The following is a 22,064-nucleotide window of genomic DNA, read 5'->3' as shown; positions in this document are numbered from 1 at the left end:
TTTCTCTGCACTTCACCCTATTTTTTTTTCCTGTCAGTGTTACATTCCTTTCCCCCTTTTTCCGTTTACATGTGTATTCTTTTATTCACCTGCCTAATTTCCCTCCTCTTTCTCTCCCCTCTTGATTTATTGCCCTGCATCCAAATAGCTGTCTGCCTCTGCCAGTGGAAGCCAGTTAACACCCACAGATTAGGGATGGTACTCGAGCATAAATGCCTTTTTCCCCAGTACCTCAGTGTTCATTGCATCAAAGCACAATCTTTTCATGGTGTGGTCTAAAAATAAGAAGGATGGAAAACTTGTTGGCTTAGGGACCCCTGAGCCTGTTTGTGATTCAGAGAAAACAGTAGGTGCATTATGTGCTTGCTTTGTTATTTGTTTTCACTTATTTCGATCAACATATTCTTTGAAAAAAAATATTGTAAAAATAGGTATCTTTTTTCTCCAAATGGTGCTTCTTGACTCCTTCTCCCATCTCTGCCTCATTGGACCACCCATCCATAACAGTTACTTATCACCCAAAGCAACCATGGAAAAATGGCCCGCAAAGGATGAGGGTATGCAGAATTGCTTTAAAATTTTACCACTGAACTTTGCCTGTGGTTTCTTGTAACTCATGGAGCAATTTATAAAAAGCTGTCTTACTCCAATGAATATTAAACCATATTAATGACATTGAAATGCTTGAAAACACAATCCTCAAAGTATTTGGCACAAAAACTAACCCATGTTTCAATTGAAAAAAGAACCAGATAAATTCCCTAGGTATCAGACAATCATCTGCATGTCCTGTCTTGCCAGCACCCCAGTTTTCAAGAACCACACTCTCATTTATTCTCATATGTAAGTAACTCACAGCATAATGAGCTGAGAAGTCCTGGAGAGATGTTAGCTGGCTTTAAAACATTAGAATGAGAGTTTTTGTTCTTGAATATGCAGCTATTCACAGAACATAATAGTTAGATGCTGCAGTTTTTGAAATTTATGTATGTTCAAATTTAAATTATATTAAAACCTGATGAGAGAAGGAAGTTTTTTTACTGAATGTGGAGGAAGGCATTAATGAAGTTTGCTCAATCATACTCTGTCAATATTTTTAACAAGGGGATCTTGTGAAGAGTTTCTGCCTTAGCTTGTTACAAATCCTAAATCCTAGAAGTGCTTCAGATACTGACAATTGTTTACATTTAGTCATTGCATTTGGGCAATCTTGGCCTTCTCTTAGCCAAGAAGGTGAAAAATATTCTTTACATCTTCCTTCTGAAATTAATAGAGTAGTACAGTTGTCAGTTTATATAATTTTAATTTAAAGGAAAGAGAATGAAATTCTTTTATGGCAAATGCCTCAACGAGATTTGTCCTTAGACAATTAGGAGATAAGTTTGACTGCCTCTGTGGAACACATTTCCTCCTCTTTTATGTGTATTTCTTGGCTGAAGTATTAGATTGCCACTGATTTCCTTCCCAAGAACTTATGTTCTCTTTTGCCTAAAGAAGTTCTCTCTTTGCTCCTCTTTGCACATTTATTCAATCTGTTCAGACTGTAATCTCAATGTCTTTAGGAATTAAGGCAATGCTAAGTAACACATAGTCTTTAATAACTATTACTTATAGAGCATAAATTAAAGTTTTACTAATTGTTTGTATAATCAGAATATGTCTCTTTTGAGAGCTCTTGTTATGTTGTCAAAAGATAGTTTGATTTTATTTTTCTACATGCTGGTATAATGTTTTTTTAGTTATGTTGGAATAGTTCTGCTAAAGAACTGCCTTCCTCACACAACATTTAGCTTTGTCATATTCATTTTTGCTACAGTTCATTTACGCTTCATTCTCCACACTAGATGTAATGCCAAATATGGTATTTTTGACTGCCCTGTCATTTGCTATTGCATTTTTCTGTGTGGAAGCTTTTCAAATGAAGTCATGTGCCATGGCAAGGAAGCCACAGCCCCTACCCTATGCTGCCTTCCTCCTTCCCCTGGCATGGCAAAGGATCAGTGTCACATAAGAATATTCCTGAATAAAGCTGGTCAGGATGCACCTCCCCTCTTCTAAAAAAAAAGTCAATAGTGTACTTGAAGGGCAGGCAATGGTCAGATATTCTCTTGGATAAAACACGTCTTCAAGAAGTGCCATCAAATTAGAGAACATTTTCAGATGTCTTAATCAAGCAAATTTATTTGCTGAATATTTCTAAATAATTAAATACAGTTATATTCTTTTACATTTGAGTTTGTACTGCAACAAATCTCTTTTCCAAACCAGAGTTCTGTAGGGAAACAGAGAAATAAATTTGGCTTGTGCTATCAATTTCTTGCAGACATTGGCAAGTGAACCAAAAACCTCACACAGTGACTAGAGTCACCAAATGTATAGACAAAATTCAATGAGCTGAGTGCCTATGTAGAGACAGTTGACTAATGCATTTACGTAAGCAGTGTCGCTCTACTGATTACACTGCTGATGTCAGCAAGGAGAACCATACCTCTCAGAACCTCACCTGAACTGCCTAACTCCGTTGCTCACCACCCCTAAGTTGCAAGGCTTCAATAAATATTTGGTTCTCCTCCTGTGCTGGGGGGGCTGCAAAGGAGCCAAAGCCTTCCCTAGAGAAAGGCTTTCAGTGTTCCATGTGACAAAAGTGCAAAAGTGGTCTTATCTGGCCAAAACAATGAGGTCTCCCGAAAAAAGCATCATCATAGCAAGTCCAAGGACAATTCACAACGTATTTACAGCCCAAAGTCTATACAATTGACGGAAGCATATCTCAGCATTCTCTGGGATGAAATGTAATCTGCTTGCTATAACTCAAAGTGCAGAAAACAGACTGATTTAGATGAAGAAAAAAGAGAAGAAAAAGGGAGAGCAGCAATTAATTTGTTTTTCTCATGTTGAAGAGCAATGCTGGTCTGTGTTTTTCTTCATACTTGTACAGCTCAGTGGAGACAAAGACACAGCTCAGTGCGGGCAAATAAACAAAACTTATCATCTGGAGGAAGTGGGTTTCATAGCTCTAAAGACAAGTTGTAGGACAGGTAGGCCATTTTTTATAACACCACTAATGATTCATATTGCTTCCTACATAACATTTACAGCAACAGTGAAAATTTACCAACATAATTGACAGATATCTATCCATCTCTCATGATGTTTTTGTTTCAAATTGAATAAATCCAAGTGCAGATATACACATCAAATTATTCCAAAGAATAAGCAAAATACGCTTATCATACATACATGCTCTTCTAGTCCTCAAATGCAGCACTTTATGAGTAATACTTTTTTTTAAACAACAGTATTTTTAAGACAGTTTTTACTGAGCAAGACTGTAGACGGGGAAGGATTTTGTAGCCTTCCCTGGCTTTTAATCTGAGTTGAAATGAAGTAACAAATAACATGCATTTTTAAAAAGAACCTTTCAAACTATGCCTCTGTCCTTATGCCTCTCATTAATTAATAATTCATTAATTAAAACATTTCCATTAAAAATACTAAGGGTCTGAAAGTGGAGTAAGGCACAGAGAAAAATGAGATCGTGCTCCACTTTTATTATAATCTCTGTATGGCTAAAGGAAAAAATTGAATTTGTTGAGGCTGATAATCTTTCCTACTTTAATGGAAATTTTCCTTTTTTTCTTTTTTTTCTTTTTTTCCTTTTTTTAAATTCAAGTGTAAACCAGAAAATGGGTAGTGTTTTTCCAACATTATGCTTTCTTTATGCTAATTCAGATGGTGAGCATGCACTGTTTTTAAAATCAGATGGATAGTTAATATGATTGTTTCTTTTATGTATATATATATTTATATATATGTATTTATACATTTTAAGAAATTGCATGCTGTCGGCTCCTACTTTTGATTTCTATCCTTTTTTTCAGCTGGTAAATGCAAGAAGTGGCTGTCTGCTTGGTGACCTTCCCAGTATATGAATGCATACTTTCAGCCAAGGCATGCCCTTTCCCAACATTTCTTTTAGTTTGCATTTAACAAAATAACAGCAAATGTCAGGTATTAGAAGGGTTGAAACAACCTTTTCTATTTTGTTGTCTTTAGAACCCCATCTTTTATTCATGACTCTCTCTTGGTGCTGCAAGGGAGGCTGTGTTGCTATAGCAATGCCCTGCATATCCTTGTGGATAGCTTATAGTTTCACTTTTTTTAAACAACAAAGAGCCATTGATACTACGTGTTGCCAAAGGTTACAAAAGTTGAATTCTAAAATGGAAATATTTCTTCCATAAGACTGCACAGCATATCTGACATGTAAATTCAAAGATTCAAGTAAACACATAGCCCTTTTGTGAATGCAGATGAACCTGGGATAACACTGTTTGGCTTCAATATATAATTCAGAAGACAAGTATTTAAAATACAGTCCTGCTATCTCCTGTTCTCAAGATACAAATGTTCAAATATATACAACATACTCTTCCACTTTTCTGACCTATTGTAGAAATAAAACCTCTCTACGTTTTAACTGTTCTGGATAATAAAACGCAATCTCATATTCCAATTATGATTTAATGGTAAATATACACCCAGTGTCAGGGAACAGTCACCTTATAGGAGCTTCCCTGCCCACAATGGATATTAAATATACTTGAGTGTCTTTTAAGATTTCTCAAGTACGGTTTTTGTTCCTACCCTAATTGATTTCTGTCAGATTTGAGTCCCACAGATAGATGTTTACAAAGTACAAATTCAATAACGGTTCAGCAAGTTAAATCAAATAAAGAGTTAGAAAAAATTAGGGTTATGGTTGTAAAAAAGGAATTGTATACTGATGATTCAGCAGGCAGCACCCAGTGACTCAGATTACAGAGAGTAATAGAGGAAAAGCATTTTCTGTCACTTCTTCAAATGAGTGAATCAGAGAGGAAATACAGAATTTTCTGCTCTGAGTGTCAGACAGAACAAATACATCCCTCAGGGTACTGAAAGCCTCTCTCCTGTTGTGCTCACTGGAGAAGCAAAGCAACCTCAAGAGGTGTGCCAATGAAATGATTCCATTTCACGTTCTACCCTCTCTTCTGCAGAAACCTTGCACACAAACACCACTGCTCAACCTCTGCCAGCCGTGCCACATGGAGCATTCCCTGCACCTTGCGCTCAATCCAGCCCACACCTCCCTCATGTCTGTCCTGCCACAGCAACTTGAGAACAGTTCACAAAGGCAGTTCTCCTGCCACTCAAACGCAAAAGCAGGCTGTGAGCCCTTGTGTTAGTTTCCACACCTCACCAGGTTTACAAACCCACAAACAGTTGATAAAACAAGGGCAGGAGCAGAGCGCGAAAGAAGGAATGAGGAAATATTCATCTGACCTGGACCTTCTGGGTCCTTGAGGGTAAAACTTCTTTACTTTGAAGCAATAATTATAAGGAATAAGTAGGAGTGTTCACTTCGAGCTCTATTCATCGGGCTTGTTAGCTCCATGGGAGCTTGTGACAGACTTCAGGCTTAAAGGCCTCAACTTGCACCAGAGGAGATTCAGGCAGAATATTAGGAAAAACATCTTATCCAAAAGAGTGGTAGGGAACTGGAATGGGCTGCCCAGGGAGGTGGTGGAGTCACCACCAGAACTGTATGAATGCGGCACTAAGGAACATGGTTAGTGGGCAAGGTGGGGATGGGTCAGCAGTTGCACTACACGATCTTAGAGGTCTTTTCCAGCCTGAATGATTCTGTGATTTTATACACCTGGTAGCTGAATTTAATGCTGTTCATGAAGTGTAAGCTTGCAGGTACCAATGAAACGAGACTTGCTCGTCTTTAGACTTTAGCTTCAAAATACATTGCCTATATGAAATAGATGTCTTTAACAGCTGTCTAGCACCCAGAATGTCATATACTTTATGTCTGGAAAGCTGTTAATCCAGTAAGAAATTTATTTGTTGCTATTCTATTCCAACTGAGATTACTACTTCTGATTTACTTTTGTTTTCCACTGAATCTGGCATCACAAATGCTTTCCCAAGAAAGCTACCCACCCCCCACAACTGAATCAGCTGATTGCTGTCTGTCTCTCCCAGCTTCTCAGCTGTGTGTCCCTTGTCCCCAGATCTCTCTAGTCCTATTTCCCTGCTTCCTTCATACTGCTGGCTGGCTTCTGATCCCTTGTACATTCTTCTGTTTTCTGATGTGTTCTGCAAGTATTTTCTTTACTGCATGTATGTTCTCACAAGAATAAATCCCACACTTACCATGTTCTCACATATATATGGCCACATATAAAAATGCCTTCTGGATAAGAAGAGTTTTATATCCAAGATCAGTGCAGAGAAACAAATGCCACTGTTTACACTTACAAAGGCTCCATTTCTATCATGTTAATTTCTAGTTGGCTGCTATGTAGAGTTTTATGTTGCAAACTGAAAGGAAACTATTTGCTGTGAACCTTCCTCAGAAACTCAGCAACAAAGATCTGTGTTTATTTTCAGATAAATACTACTGGAAAATGGACATAGGCAATTAATGTAGGCAGCAATGACTTGTGATAAAACCATTACAATGCTGAATTGTAATCATCCACAAAATTAGGCTTTATAAACCTTTAAAAATCAGGATGTAAGTCACACTTAAGATAAATATATGAAGATACTTAGGATACTGTTTGTAGGATAGGGTTTGCCTTCCCTATTCAAGAGACTTGCACTGACCTGGAATAACATCAGTTTATAGACTTTAGATTCTGATTAGGCAAATTTGGCCATCAAGGCTAAGCTCAGAGACCTGAAGCTGTTTTGTGGAACTATACTGAAGCTTAGAGATTTTTCATAGCTTTCAAGTATTTTTTCTTACAAGTCTAACAGTGATTGTCGTAGCAGACCATAAGAAAATTTCCATAACTGTCAAAGTTTTAAGGGCTCTTGAATTTGGGACTGTAGTCCTAGGCAAAGTCTGTGTTTAAACCATACGTCATTTTTTATACTTTCTTGCCCTCACAGCAGGAGGTCTATTCCTGTAGCTATTCAGAGCAAAATAAAAGACGGGAAACCATGTGCACAACCCAATTTTTAATTATATTCAAATTAATTTTATTGCATTGAAATGCAGGGTTTCTTTAGAAAATGACAGCTGAGCCCATCACAGGTTTTGAAGAGAAACACTGCAGCTTTCAGATCCTAAAAAGAGACTTTTCTGCAACTCCATGTTCAGTGCCGTGTATTAAATGGTTTTGTGTTTTTTAAAAGAGGATGACTTCTCCATTGAAAGTGGCAGAGTTCAAAATTCTGAAGAAATAATATCAGGATTTGGGGCAGCGACTAGTAGAAGGGCAGAGTATTATTCAGAGGCTATCTTAGCTACTAGCACTAATAGTCTTTCCATTTATCTTAACTGTTAATTAGCATGATTCATTGTTTCTTCTCCAGGAGTACCAATTGCAAATTAACTCCTTCAGTGTTGTTTGAACGCTTGTAGAAAGGAGCATAAAACTTAAATGATCTCACTCAACCACGTAACACTATGCTAATTAGAAACTGTTCTTCTGACTTCCAAACGTTTAATGTTACACAAAACATTATTATTTTTGTTTAGAATATAAGAATAACCCTCACATGTCTCGCTCTCCTTTCTCACTTTCTAACAATGATCAACGAGCAGCAGCATGCCCTTCACAAGCTTACAAAACTAATCTAAATTTCAAAGGAAATTCACAGCAGCCTTCTGCACCTAGAAATGACAAACCCAGCATTTTCTCTTCTGTATTTTCTTTAGATAGACAAATAGTCAGACAGGCAGACATAGACAGACATATAGATGCAATTTAAACCAAATATTTCATTTAGTATCATTTGGAAATAATGAGTATTTATTTGCTTACCTATCACTATATTCTTCTACTTTAAAATTTGTATATGCTCTGAATTAAAACATTTAAAAATATTCCAGAAGCCTGAAAATGAGACGATGACAGTGCTCCCACACTGCTTCAACTCTGACCAGCACAGTCACACTCAGATTTCAGCCTCTCTCTATGTGATTCAGAGCACAACTCTAAAACTCATCTCACAAAACAAGACCCAGAAGACGAATCCTCAAAGAGCCCTTAGATGGTCTGGTCCTTCCAGCCGCAGATGCTGTCCTTCATATAAAAAGTTAAAAGTTCAGTATCTAGAAACAGAGACTGAAACCCAGGTTTCCCAGAACTGTAATTTAACTGATGATCTCGTTCATCAGTTCATATCAGTTTATATACCAATGTTCAATTGGTATATAAAATACTTTGTAACAATGCATAGGAAATTAATTTCAGGCAGAACACACTTTTCCCTCTAAAAAGCACATTTTCATCCTGCTTGTTGAAGTCTTCTACTGGGATGCGAATGACCTGGGTTACAACCTCTTCCACAAACCAAACAACAGGAACAACTGAATGTAGTTTTATACATTCTTGTTGGGAGTCCAGGTTACTGACTGCAAACAGATGAGGGGGGTTTCTCATTGATGCTTCAGTGAATGCTACCTATCGCCTTGAAATTACAACAAATTAAGCCAAAACTAATTCATAAAATTGCACTGGAATTTCCAAGGTGTTTCCATTCTTTTGAAACTTCCCCAGAGGAGGGGGAAAAAAAAATACAGTACTGAACTGTACTAACTTGACATACTATACTATGTATAAAAATTACCAATCATAAATGGGGACATGCACAGTAAAGCACATAAAAAGAACTAATATCTACTAATTACAAAAAGAGTACTGCTTTATCCTACTTTGTAGCAGGATGTTTTACCTTAAAACCTTTTTAGGGATAAAAAGAATTTCTGTTCTTTAGCCTCCTGTTCTTACCTTCATTATAGCATATGTTTGAAGGTAGTTATTAATTAAAGAAAATTCTGACTTCAATTAGTCTCCAGATCTCCTTTACTCTTTGCACAGTTCTCAGTTACTGATAAAACCACAGAATAAATTATATGTGAAGAACAACATAGATCCATTTGATTCTGACTGGATTTACAGGCACTTACCTAAAGCATCAAACACATGAGCTGCCTGTCTTGGTGTTTAGTTGTGGATGAACAAGAGATCTCATAGCATCCAGAACAGAAACCACTTGGCAAGAATATAAGAACAAGAATTTTTTCTGAAGGACTGCTTTTCCATAAGTCAGGACCCTATGCAGTAATGGAAACTGTGTGGAAAGAAGCAGGGCAAAATGACCAGAACATTTTTGATCAGGGCAATTTTATGAAATTTAATACCAGAGGGTAACCACGGAACGTACTGGAAAAGCATAACAGAGGAATTAAAACAATACTGCTGAGCAAGCGTAAAGCTAGGAATGTTTGCAGAGTCACAAAAATGTTAAGTAACATAATCCTGTAAAAAAATCAATGCAGGAAGCCTCCTGAAATCAAAACCAAGTTTTCTGAAGACTTCAAATAAGAAGCAATTCTTTCTGTAAAGCGATGTGTGAAGCTGTGTCTGCTGCATTCGGGCCCAGGAGGTGGTGGTGTGCTGCCCCCCAGAGACTGCACGGGCTGCTCCTGCGGCCACAGCCTCATTGGCAGCGTCGGCAGAAAAATCTCGCGTCCGTGCTCTGCCCTGCACCCAAACTACTCTCACCAAGTCAGTTTCAAGCCATGATTGGCTTCGCCAGCTGTGTTAGGGAAACTAACAACTTCGCCTACAGGTGCAGCAGAGGCCTGATTCTAAATGCAATCGACAGGTGTGGTGCCTTGTGTTTTCTGTTACTGTGCTTCTGAAGTTTCCAAAATGCATACAGTCACCAGAATTAATTTGTATGAGCACGATTCGCTTGCACAGAATCTCATATCCCAATCTACTGCTTCTTTGTGTTCGCATTTAAGAAATTAACACAAGAGAGATGATTGCATCTCCCTTCATTTGATCTGCTCAGTGGCCATTAAAAACAGGTCTCAGTTGTCTCCTCCTTTACAGTTCTTCTCTTTACTGAATGCATCTTTTTCTTTATTTTGGCTAGTTTCCCTCTTCATCTTTTTAATCAACCTGAGCATTTGCAGACAACTTCTTTCTGCTTCTTCTGTGATCTTTGTAAAATTATCTACTTATATTGTCATCTTTAACTGTTTGTTTTTCATTTCTAAAAACACAGTCTGACTTTAAAATTAATGAAAGTGTGGAGTTCAATTGCCTGTACTTTAGGCAACAACTAATAGTCAAATTCAACTGTTTCTTATTGCTTCAGCATCCTCCCCACACACATATTTTTATTTACATCCACATATTTTTTGTTTTCTCTAAGGTTTAGACCTTCATCTAAGAGGGTCTCTGATGCTAAGTCACCATGTCTTAATTTTTATATAACCTACAAAAATGAAGAGCACAGGTAGACAGGATTTGCTGTATGGTATTAGTCCTTGACAGTGAAAGAAAATGACTCATTTCTCATCTGTCCTTCATCTTCAATCAAAATGCAAATTTGTTATTTACAACAATGTGAGAGCTTATCACGTTGTCCTCTGCATTTTGAAGGCATGAGAAGCAATCTAGAAAAGGCAGAATTAGATTTGTGGGAGACTGATTATGAAGCAAGTATACATCTTTTGGGTATACACTGCTCAGGCCCAGCAGATTTCCCTAAAGCAGGTGGTTGAACGAGGAGCAGGAAATAATAGTAAAGGGAGCACATACATTATTACCTTTTGCTGCAGGACCATTTACCACATATTCAACTTTTTACTTGATTTATTCATGAGGCTGAAGGTAAAGATCCATGCAGATAAGTAGCAGAGGCATATTGCCATCAGAAAACCAAATGAGAAAATTTGATACCTGAGTTTATAACGTGTATTTGGGCTCAGAATGCTTCTCACAGTGCTGCTGTTAATCTGCATGGAAAAACAACATAATCCCTTACCCAAAGGACCCCAGGGAGAGCACACAGAGATACCAGGACAGGCATAGTCTTGCATACTGTCGCTATTCAAAGCCAACCAAGGGCTTTCAAGACACTGACCCACGTGAGACCATCTTAGCTTCAGCCCAGTAAAGAGCTTATACACAACCATGTCCTCCTGCCCTTTTCCTTAATTGTGAGAGCAGAAGATCTCACTACCTGCTGCTGGCTTAACAGGACAGTACTAATGATCACAAACAAGAGCTGTGCATTCCAGCAGGTATAAGTTAGAAGCAAAACAAAACAAACAAACAAACAAACAAAAAAAGGAGACAAATGTTTTGCAGTCGGGCAAACTGCAGTGCAAATCGTCTTCCGTGAGGCGGGCTGGCATGCAGGTGAGGGCAGGCCATCCGGCGGGAGGGTCGCTCCCATGGCAGTAGGTGCCCCTTTTCAGCTCAGTAATCAAGTAGGTTTGACTGGTCGATGTCCGCCTTTGTCCGGCGCTGACCTACATGTTCCGCCGAGGGACATCTTTGTCTCACTTTTCTTTGGTCACCGAGTTCATGGAGCTCAATAGGCTGCGGCTCGCAGTCCATTAACGAGGGTTCTCAGCGCGGCCCGGGCCACCCAGGAGCCCCGGTGCATGTTCTCACTGAATGGCTTCACTGGTGGCCCATTCAAATGCACTAATGTCGGAAAAAAGGGCTGAATGGCGGAGCCAATGTACACCATTGCTCAGGCGAAGTGACTGCAGCCTCCAACAAAGCCTCCCCTGTGGCGATGTTAAGCAGAGTTATCAATAGTGCAAAGGCAGAGGGAGAACTAATGCTCCAATCATGTCATCAACAGGTGGCACAGATGCAGCCACTTCAATACAGAAATCACAGGGCAACATTTCCTGGTAATTCTATCCTCTTTCCAGTGCGAATGTACAGAAAAATGTGCAGATGTCATGTGGCTCTCTTGTAGCGTGTCAGACCCCCTTGAACTGCGCTCCAAAGGACTTTTTTGTTTCCTGTTTCTTTTACTATTCACTTCGACTGTAGGCAATGATAGAGTCTCATTTTGTGTAAACCAGAAAAATTAGTTTTAGGATATGCAGAAATAATTTTATTTACTTTTACTCAGCTGTATGAAAGAGCATCACAATCAAGAAAGGGAACTGTTCCAGTATGCACAATACCCACCATATTCTTACACTATTTTATTAATTCTTTAAGAGCACACTCATTATTTTATTTTCAATCAGAATACAGTTGAACTCAAATCATGAACATGAGTGCCTTTTCTTCTCTCTTCTGTACAATGTTTACCACGGATATCTTGGGGAAAACAGGACTTCGAACAATTCTGTATGCAACATCTATACAAAGTGAATTTGCAAAGTGCATTTGAGGCAAAGAGCTGTCACAGTTTCTGGTTCTAATTAACAAATCTCAATTTTTGTAACGGATTTCAATACTGTTCTTGTAGTAGGTGGTAAATATTCAGCAGAAGGGAAGTACCCATCTCCACAAATGTTACTTCTGAACAAGGTGGACAGCCTTCTCTGCTAGGTTTGACAACTTGCATTTGTTTTCACATTACTAAGACAAAAGAGGAATATATTATATATATATATAATTTTTTTCTTCCTCTTTTGTATATATACATAAGGGAAATTCCCCTGCCAGAACAAGTCCCAGCACTCCAGCAGGCTGAGACAGGATCCTTACAGAAGAGGTTCCCACAGCTGCAGGCAGTGCTCGGGAGAGACCCCAGGTCAGGCACACAGATCCCTGCCAGAAAGTTTTCTTGAATTCTGCACCTAACCTGAAGCTGAAAAATGCAGCTGGAGTGAGTACTGCAAAGATACAGAGCTACGTTGATGTTCTAGATCTCTATGACAAAGCATTAGTTAAATTCAGAGATGATCTTAGGGAGAGAACTAAGCCCCATGCTACACAGCAGAGAAGAAAATGTCCCTGTGGTTTCTAGCGGTATAAATGGGAGACAAAAATGATTCCAACTTCGGCTGTTGTTTGAATCTCCTGTGTACCAGCAGGGGGCAACTTCTGCCTCAGATAGACGGGAGAGAAAGCAGGGGCCGGAAGCATGAGCTATAGCAGTAACCGCCAGCACAAGCGACACATTCAACGTTCCTCCACTGCAATACAAAAAAATATCCATTTTAACGATAAATAGAATTAACAAAGAGTTTTGTCCTTTTTTTTCATTGCCATCACCTGGACATAGATTTAGTCAAAAAGAGTTGGTTTACTTGCTTTAGCTCCTTTAAAATCTGTTATTGTCCCTACAGAATACATTATGTCAATACAAACACTTAATAAAGATTTCAGATGTTTGCTCAATTCTCAGGATATGACTTGCTGTATTTGTTGGTAGCTTCTTAATTTATACATAATTAAGCTACTCCAAATTCAACTGGATAATATGAAGAATTGTTGTAACATTTCCATATAATCATTAAATCAACCAACTCTGGTATATATAATTGCTCATTAAGAACAACAGGAAACAAAGATTTTTTCTATAAACCCCGCAGAAACCTAGGTAAGTGACCATAAGAGAGAAATGAGCCCTGTGTAGACATCTATCCATCTGCATCAAGTTTTCCATGACCCTTCTCATGACAGTCTGTGGAGTAGTGATTCATCAGCCTCTGAAAGACAAAACCAAAAAGAATATCCAGATAAAATACTCTTTTTCCCTTGTACCTAGCTAGTTACTAATTGTTGCCAGTTGGTTTCCACATCACATGAAGCATGCAAAAACTTTGCTCTACAGGGCTAACCTGCAGACTTCAGGAACACTGTAAACTGTATTTACCTTCATTCTGTATTTTGTTGTAATGTCCATTATTGGAACTGATCAGAGATTTCTATTTCATAAAAAGCAACACAGCTTTTCATGTTTTCACTGTAAATGCCAGTAAATTAATTCCTCCTTAAAAACAATTCAAGGTAATTTACTATTAGTTAGCAGAGAACCACCTGCTTTTCATTATTTTCTCTTCTATTATTCTGTGCACCTATGACCTTGAAGGCTCAGCAGATTCCTGTGGACCTTTAAATTGTGAAGTGGTAAAGAAACTCCTGCTGCTTTACACAACTTCACCTTTGCTGCCTTTGTAAATGTGCACGTAAACAAAGGGCTGAAACACAAATTTGCAGCAATTCTGCAGCAAGTCCTCTCCTTCCACAGCTCAAATTCTCCATGTCCTAAAGCAGTATCTCCCAGGCACCTGGTGCTCTCCCAGTGCAACAACCATAGGTTGCAGCTCCCAGCTGGCACAGCAGTTCTTTTTGTACAACAGTTGTTCTTGAAGGACAGAGAAAAGTGTTTTATATATTCGTATTCAGTATTAAAAATGATAGTAATAATAATTGTTTAAATCTTCCTATAAATATGAGTCAATAGCTCTTATTTGCTTTTCCAAATGTTGGAAATTTACAATGGTGATTATTCTTCCTGTTACAGCCAGGTACTCTCAAGATGCTTTCTAGTGACAGAACATAAATTGATGATTGGATGTTCATCCATGTAAGGCCTCATGCCTAAAAACATACTTACTATTAGGTTGGATACTAGGAAAAAATTCTTCTGAAACACACAGGAATGGGCTGCCCAGGGAGGTGGTAGAATTGCCATTCCTGGAGGTGTTTAAGAACTGTGTAGATGTGGCACTGAGGGACATGGCTAGTGGGTAGGGATGGGTTGATGATTGTGCTAGGTGATCTTAGAAGTCTTTTCCGGCCTTAATGATACAATGATCCTACGTATCTGTTTAACACTCAGAAGGATAATTCATTTCAGTAAAGCAGACTTTGGCAAGAACAAATCTTTCTTGCACATTTTCAGGTTGCTGGTGGATTGAAGGATCCAAATAATGGATGATTCTCTGAAATATGAACTGATGCATGATAAAAACAAAAAACAACAAGCAAACAAAAAATTGATTTGTTTCTATTCTAAATAAGGAGGAAAGAATATCTGTATCTTAAACATTAAAACTGGCTTTAAAAATGGCTCCATATCTGATGGAAAGTAGCAGATTCAGTTCTCCATAGTGTGATATTTATTACTGTGTACTGGTGCCTTACAAATTCTGTACTGGTCAACTATTTCACAAACAAGTTTTTTTAGATAAGAGTGAGAAATGCTGGCATTTTGGGACATAGCACCGATGTTTACCTCCATCCACTCTGCCCTGCACAACTTGTGCTGCTGGGAGTGACCAGCAGCTTTCCCACCGGTGCTGGAAGAAAGCAATCACTGCCACTTTTTCTCAGGTCCGTGAAGCAGCCAGGAATGCAGACACACTCCCACTTCTCTCTGCTCACAGAGTGCAGCAGTACCCTGTGCTTTTAGGAGAAAGAACTCGAATCTAACTTCTCTTTTTTCTTTTTCTTTTTTTTTTCTTCCTCCTATTTACTCAAGAACATAGAGCAGAGAAAGGAAGGAGAACAGGACCTTGAGCATGAACCAAAATACTGAGACATCAGTCATGAAATCTGTATAAAAATCAGGGCTGAAATAGATGTCAAGAGATTGTCTAAACTCAGCAGGGTGCATCTTTGCTGACGTTAATACTGTCTGTCTACTTCAGCAACTAATCAGCTGCCTCACAGTCCTTTGTTTTGTTGTGTTTTTTTTTTAAATCATGCGTAATTCCTGTCTGTCCCTAAATCAGGAATCACACCAATATACACCCCAGGATGCAGCACTACATCTGATATGGCTTGTAGACACAGCTGCTTAAGAAAATTCTTATGAGAAGGAGAGATACATTGAAAAGTAGTTTCTCTTGCTAAGCCCTAAGGACAAGAATGCGTCAAAGAGTAAAAGCACACACAGAGCTTTATGAGACATGTATTTCTGAGAAATTGCACTAAAAATCCAGGATTAGATGACCTAAGTATGCTCCTTAAATCTCACCATATTCCAGGTAGCACAAGAGAGGCAGATTTTCCAGACAATGTCACCTTTGGAGTCCATCTTCCAGCAAATACAGCTAACGTTATTCCAGCAAGTTATTCACAAGCCTTGTGCTGTTGAGCCTATAGGTTGCTCCACCTTTCAAATCTCAGAGTTATCAACTTTGATCAGTAAATAAAAACATCTGAAGAGAGATCATAAGATCTGTTAAAAGATGCACAGATCAATCTCAAATACTGTGTTAATGTAGGAATTTTCTACTTCCCTGAGTAATTTCTCTTCTCTACTGAAGTCTCCATTTTGCTGACATAGAAAGAAGAAATCAAATTATTACTTCCTGTAAATACTGTTTTCTTCAATGCAAGCTCGTTTTTTATTATGATTGATTCATGTAATTGTGGAATGAGAGGTCAATACTACAGTAATAAATATAAAGTCAACAACCAACCAGACAGTATTTCATAGTTGTACACCATTCCTATATACTTATAGCCCTTAAAAGAATGTTTATATCATAAGCTACACATTGAGCTTCAGTGGGCACTTCAAAGCACTTCATTTCTTGAAATAAATCTCTTTCTGAGCTTTGATCAGTCTGAGAAGACACACTGTTTAGAGCATCAATTTAGTGCGCATTACTTAAACACAGTTCACAGCAGGCTTTGGAGAGACTGGTGCATGTTTGTACATACATGCACATTTACCTACATGAACGCTGACAAATACACTTAGAGGGCTGTGATGTAAGCTTAATTGTAAATTATGCTGGCACATTATGCTTATGTTTGCCTTAATATGGCTTGGCCATCACATTATTTTTGGCCACTCTTCAGATAGGAAACAGGAACTTAAGTTTAAGAAGTATTTTGAAGCAGAAAATGCCTACTTGACAAAAAACACTGGAGTCTTTTTATTTTTGTAGTAGTTGGGTATAGCAGATCTTCCATGTTCTACATTAGGGCTCAGCTGTCCTGATGAATACAAAACATTCCCTCTGTCCTGCAAAAAGCCATACTGCTGTGTTTTGCTTATTTTTGCCAGCATGGAACAAAACTAAACTTTCCATAGTTTCCACAGTGGAAAAGAATATTTGGGACCAGAACGTGGGTTTTCATTTAGTGACTGAGGCCGTTTCCCATAAAACAGACTTAACAATCATATAAAATATTTTAAAATCTTTTACGTAGTATAAAGTCAGTTACACAAACTGGAAGATTTTGTCAAAGTCTAAATAGTTAATGCCTATGCTCATACTTTTCAAACCTTATCAGTGGGACTTGTTTTATATGGCAAACCTAATTAGAGGGAAGCCATTCATAAACAACAGTGTACACAAATCAGAATGGAGTAATAAGGATGCTCAATACTTGTGACTTTTTTTCTATACAGCTTCTGGAATCTTTTCTTTTCACAATAATAGAAAACCTTGAATTTAATTGTTAACTTATATAATTGGCATATATTCATTTTCTATGGAAATTGAATGAGAAAAAAAGCAGACATGACCCTGAAAACACAGAAATACATTCTCTAAGTACATCTTATGAAGTGACTTAATCTGTAACAGGTTTTTTATTTTATTTAACCTTGTTAGCAGCTCAAATTTTTAAAAACAAATCCTACTACAACGTAGAAACTCACAACAAGATTTCTAGCAAGACATCTTGTTCCAGAGAATCCACTACACAATGACATTTCAGGTCTTTCAGGAAATCTCATACAAAACAGCCCAACGTTTAATGTAGTTCTACCTGTTCAAAAATACTGCAGTTTTATCCACTGGAGATCTGGTTTCTGAGCTGTGTTGTAATTAATTTAACATCACAAGGCCTTTGTATGAATATTCAAGGCACAGAAAAGGGGATTATTGCAGATCTTGTCCAGTACTTGTCATCACAGCTGGTGCTATGCTCAGGGCTTTGGGTTTTGTGATCTCAGACACATCTTGGCTGTGTTTTGCTTGTTCACAGTTTTTGATATTAAATACACTTTTCTAGCTCAGTTTTCCAAGGAAATGAGATTTATTCCAGTACATTATCAGTTGTTCATCTGTCCTCCTGTTGGTCCCCCAGCTAAAACTGCTGAACATAAGCTGCAATCCCATTGATGATGCAGGGAGAGGTTTCAGAGAAGACCCACAGTGACACCACACATGAACCCTGTGGAACTGCTGCTCTACTTCACCTGGTAACAGCAAACACAGCCGGGATGCAGAGCCTATTCACACTGCTGTTGCTCCTGCCAAGGGAGGGGTTCCAAATTTCCCCATGCTGTTGAATGGGTAGCACCAAATGAAGGTGCCAACAAGTCTTGGCAGGCATGGTTCTCAAGTTAAAACCAGGGATGATGATTTTAATAGTATTATGTCTCAGGAGATGACCATTGTGGAGATGGCCTCCCTCATAAAACAAATACAAGACCATGAGGATTAGTTCTTCTACAATAAAAAAAATTATTACATTATGAAATACAATAATAAAGCAACCCACATCCTGAGCCATGGCTAGGAAAACATTTTTAGTCTGTACTATTTAAAAAAAAAATACTGGGCTATTTATAACCCACAAAGGAAAAAAAAAAAGAAAAAAAAGAAAAAAAAAAAGAAAAAAAGCATTACTTAAATAAGAAACAGCTTTTTGTAAGTTGCACATGAAATTTTTATGATAGAGCCCAATTCAGAGGAAGGCTGATTAAAAATGGTTCATTTGTAGGCATGTTGGAATTGGCTGCCTAATTATTAGCAGTATTTATATATGGATCTTGGACTATTTATAAGGGAAAAATTGCAAGAAAGAATTTAAAATGAAATGAAGAACCATACATTTCACCCCCCAAAATCCTTCTCTTGCTTTCTATTTAGAGATTTACTGAGTACTCCAGTTACAGAAGCAGCAAGACTATACAATAAAAGAACGAAAGAACCTGGGCAAGTATGTGAATTTAGTAATTGCTAATAAGTTCATTTTATCAGAACATCTCACAGCTTTTTCACAGGTGCTGGCTGGGTTTTGGGCTGTTCAGCACAGGTGAGTTTGTAGAACAATGGTGATGCATTTACACTGATTTGTGACTTGACTCCTGCTGCTAATGTGGTGCAATAGTAAACCAAAACTAAACAGTCATCTTTTGGTTACTTCCTGTGCACGGACTTTATCTCATTCAAGTTATTCGTGTACTTCAATCCAATAATTGATCCAACAAAATAGTGCTTGGATAATAAAAATTAGAGCCCAATTCATAGCCTTAAATGTAAAATAACTTGTTCATCATGCTGGGCTCAAAACACAGCCTGGGGACTGTCAGAGCTGCACTCTGACGAATAAAGATGAAGAATCATATACTGGCATTCTAGCTCTCTTTTCTTTTCCACGAAATCAGAAGCCTGTGGTCTTCCTTCCATGGCCACATTTCAGGCCATGTGCTAAATAAAATCTTCTATACAAACGTGCCCTCTTTATTTACCAAGAGCAGATGCGGTCACCTTAAAATTAAGCTGACAAAGAAGTAGCAACCACTGCAACCTTTCTGAATTGTCAACAATCAAATTTCAAGATATAAAAAAGTAAAAACGTTCTGAGAACTCAGGTGAAACTTTCCAAGTAAATGGCACTTGATAAGAAACCCCAAAGTGCCCTCTTTTGGCAGGTGGCACTAACTGCTAGTTCATCTGCAGCGCGTACTAAATCCACACTATTCACTTTCTGATATATTATCTATTCAAAATTGTCTTACCTTCGTTTGCCTTGCAGATAAACTAATCCAGAAATACACACAGTTCAAAAATGTCAAAAGGAGTGACTGTGAAATGCAAAACTGGCCTCATAAATGCTGAGCATAATCCCTACAGAGCAGGGGTGTACATCCATTAACATACTCTTTTGGAATAAGAAAGGAAAGGAAGGGACCTGTTATTTTAAAGCAAGTATAATTAAACAGTTAATATAACAGTTAATAACAGTTAATATTCAGAAAATAACATGTTTTCTTTTTTCCCCAGAATAAATGTACTTCAACTTTTTATTAATTTTACAGTATGATCAGCATTATGTTACTGATATTCACATTAATTGTACAAATTTGCAGCAGTACCGATGCAAGACCTCACCGCATTACTTACTGGTTATTATTAAGACTCCTTTTCATAGCTTCAGTTTAGGAAACAAAATATTTTTGGCTTGAATTAACTGAGCATCAAAAGGCAGCAGATGAACATTTTATCTGAAAAATAATCCCAGAGCTCTGTTTATTTCTTGGGTTGGTACTGCAGCATAAAACACTCATTTATTGTCCAACCTTTCCTAAGTACTTTCATCAGTGTAAGAGTTGTAATATATTTCATTTTGTTTAATTACATATTTTGTTTCTATAGCAACTAGAAAGCATCTAATCCTTTTCTATTGCTTCCTAAGCCTTTACACGCCAATTTTCTCCATGATACAGTAGCTAGAGATAATCCTTCTTTAGAGCTCCATGTACTATCTGCTCTTTCTAAATATCCCTTAATTAGTATGCATTAGGATTAAAACCAATTGCAGTAGCACTACAACTGAAGGAAACAGAGTAAAAAAAAAATAAAATAAAAAAAAAATCAGAAAACCAAAACCCAACAACAAAAAAAAACCAAGCTGGATCTTGACAGAAAATTTGTAGTCTACCAGTGAGGAATTTGGACATAAACCTACTGCCACCTGCAGGCACTCAGCACAACACCTCTCTGCAGCATAGAAGCAGGATACCCCCAGACCCCAGGTCACAGAGGAAAGGCAGGTTCAAGAAAATTCCTGTTTGTGCCAGCTGTTTCTGACTCATTTTGCTCACAGGAAAAAGGGCCTGGAGCATTTCCTTTATGATGAAAGGCTGAGCAACCTGGGACTGTTCAGCCTGGGGAAAAGAAGTCTGAGGCTGGACCTGATTAACATTTATAAATATTTAAAGGGAGGTGGGAGGCAAATGGATGAGGCCAGGCTCTCCTCGGTGGTGTACAGTAATAGGCCAAGGAGTAATGGCCTAAAACTTGAACATCAGAAGTTCCACACAGACATGCAGAAAGGGTGACAAAGCACTGGAACAGGTTGCCCAGAAAGCATGCGGAATCTCCTCCTATGGAGATATTCAAGACCTAAGGATGTCTACCTGTCCAACCTGCTCTAGGAAACCTGGTTTAGCAGGGGGGTTGGATTTATTGATCTCTTAAGGTCCCCTCTAACCCCTGCAATTCTGTGATGCCTGATGTCCTCTGTTCCAATAAATCAAGTAGTCTATTTTCCTTTGCATTGCCCTATTCCAGCATGCTCCTGCTCATTAGTAACTAGGGCTATGTTACTCATTTCACAATTTTTTGAAAAGCTGATGTTTGACATACACTTCAGTTGGTCCACTTACCCTTCAATCTTTATTTTGTAGTTAGAATGTCTTCCTTTCAATGTTTCCTTCAGCCCACACCTAACTTTGGATCCCTTGCCAGCTGGTGAAACCCTCCACTCACCTCAAGCATTCCAACTCATTGTACAACACCTGGGAAAGTCAGACTTTGAGAAATGAGGCCTGTGTGAGCCAGCATCCTGAAGCAGCAGTTCAGCACACCATTTTCTGGAAGCACCTAACTGGAACGGTAAACACTGAAAAAAATCTTAAACATTGATTGAGGGTCACCTCTGTTTCACCGAGACCAGGTTCTCTGTACAGAGAAAATAAAAGCATACATAATACAAGGACAGTTAGGTTGGCATTTCCAGGAAATAGCAGGCTTAGGGAACACATGCTGTGCTTTTGATTAAATCGTAGGCTGCAAACTCCATGCTGATTTACTGCAGATGCACTATGCAGCTGAGCTACACATATGCCACAGAGCCACTGAAGCACTTCCAGAACCCAGGCAGTTCCCAACAGCACCACCAGCACGCACAAGTCACCCAGAGCACCTTGCTGCAAGAACCCCGAGGTACCTTTCATGCCAGAGGCATATCACTGCCTACGTGTCCTATCCAATGGTGGCTGGCCTTGTTTATGATCAACTTCTATCAGAAGGATTGAGTACCCCTACCATAGAGCTTACTAAGCTGCCTGTAAAAGGGTGTGCTTGGACAGAGCTGTCACATGCAGAACTTGTTTGAAGAAAGCCATTTAGCTAACACCAGGAACAGTGACAGGCTGAACCAACCTGAGATGCACAAAAGCACTGAAGATTTTAGCTACTTAAATGTGCGGTCTATAGACCACATGCTTTCTTCTCTACCACTTTCCCTTGCCCTCAAAAAAACCCCCATACAAAACAAAACAACGAAAATACCCACAGC

This window comes from Tympanuchus pallidicinctus, unplaced genomic scaffold (assembly GCF_026119805.1).
Source record: "Tympanuchus pallidicinctus isolate F22 unplaced genomic scaffold, pur_lepc_1.0 scaffold3, whole genome shotgun sequence".
Taxonomy (NCBI): Eukaryota; Metazoa; Chordata; class Aves; order Galliformes; family Phasianidae; genus Tympanuchus; species Tympanuchus pallidicinctus.
Note: the sequence above shows the minus strand (reverse complement) of the source record.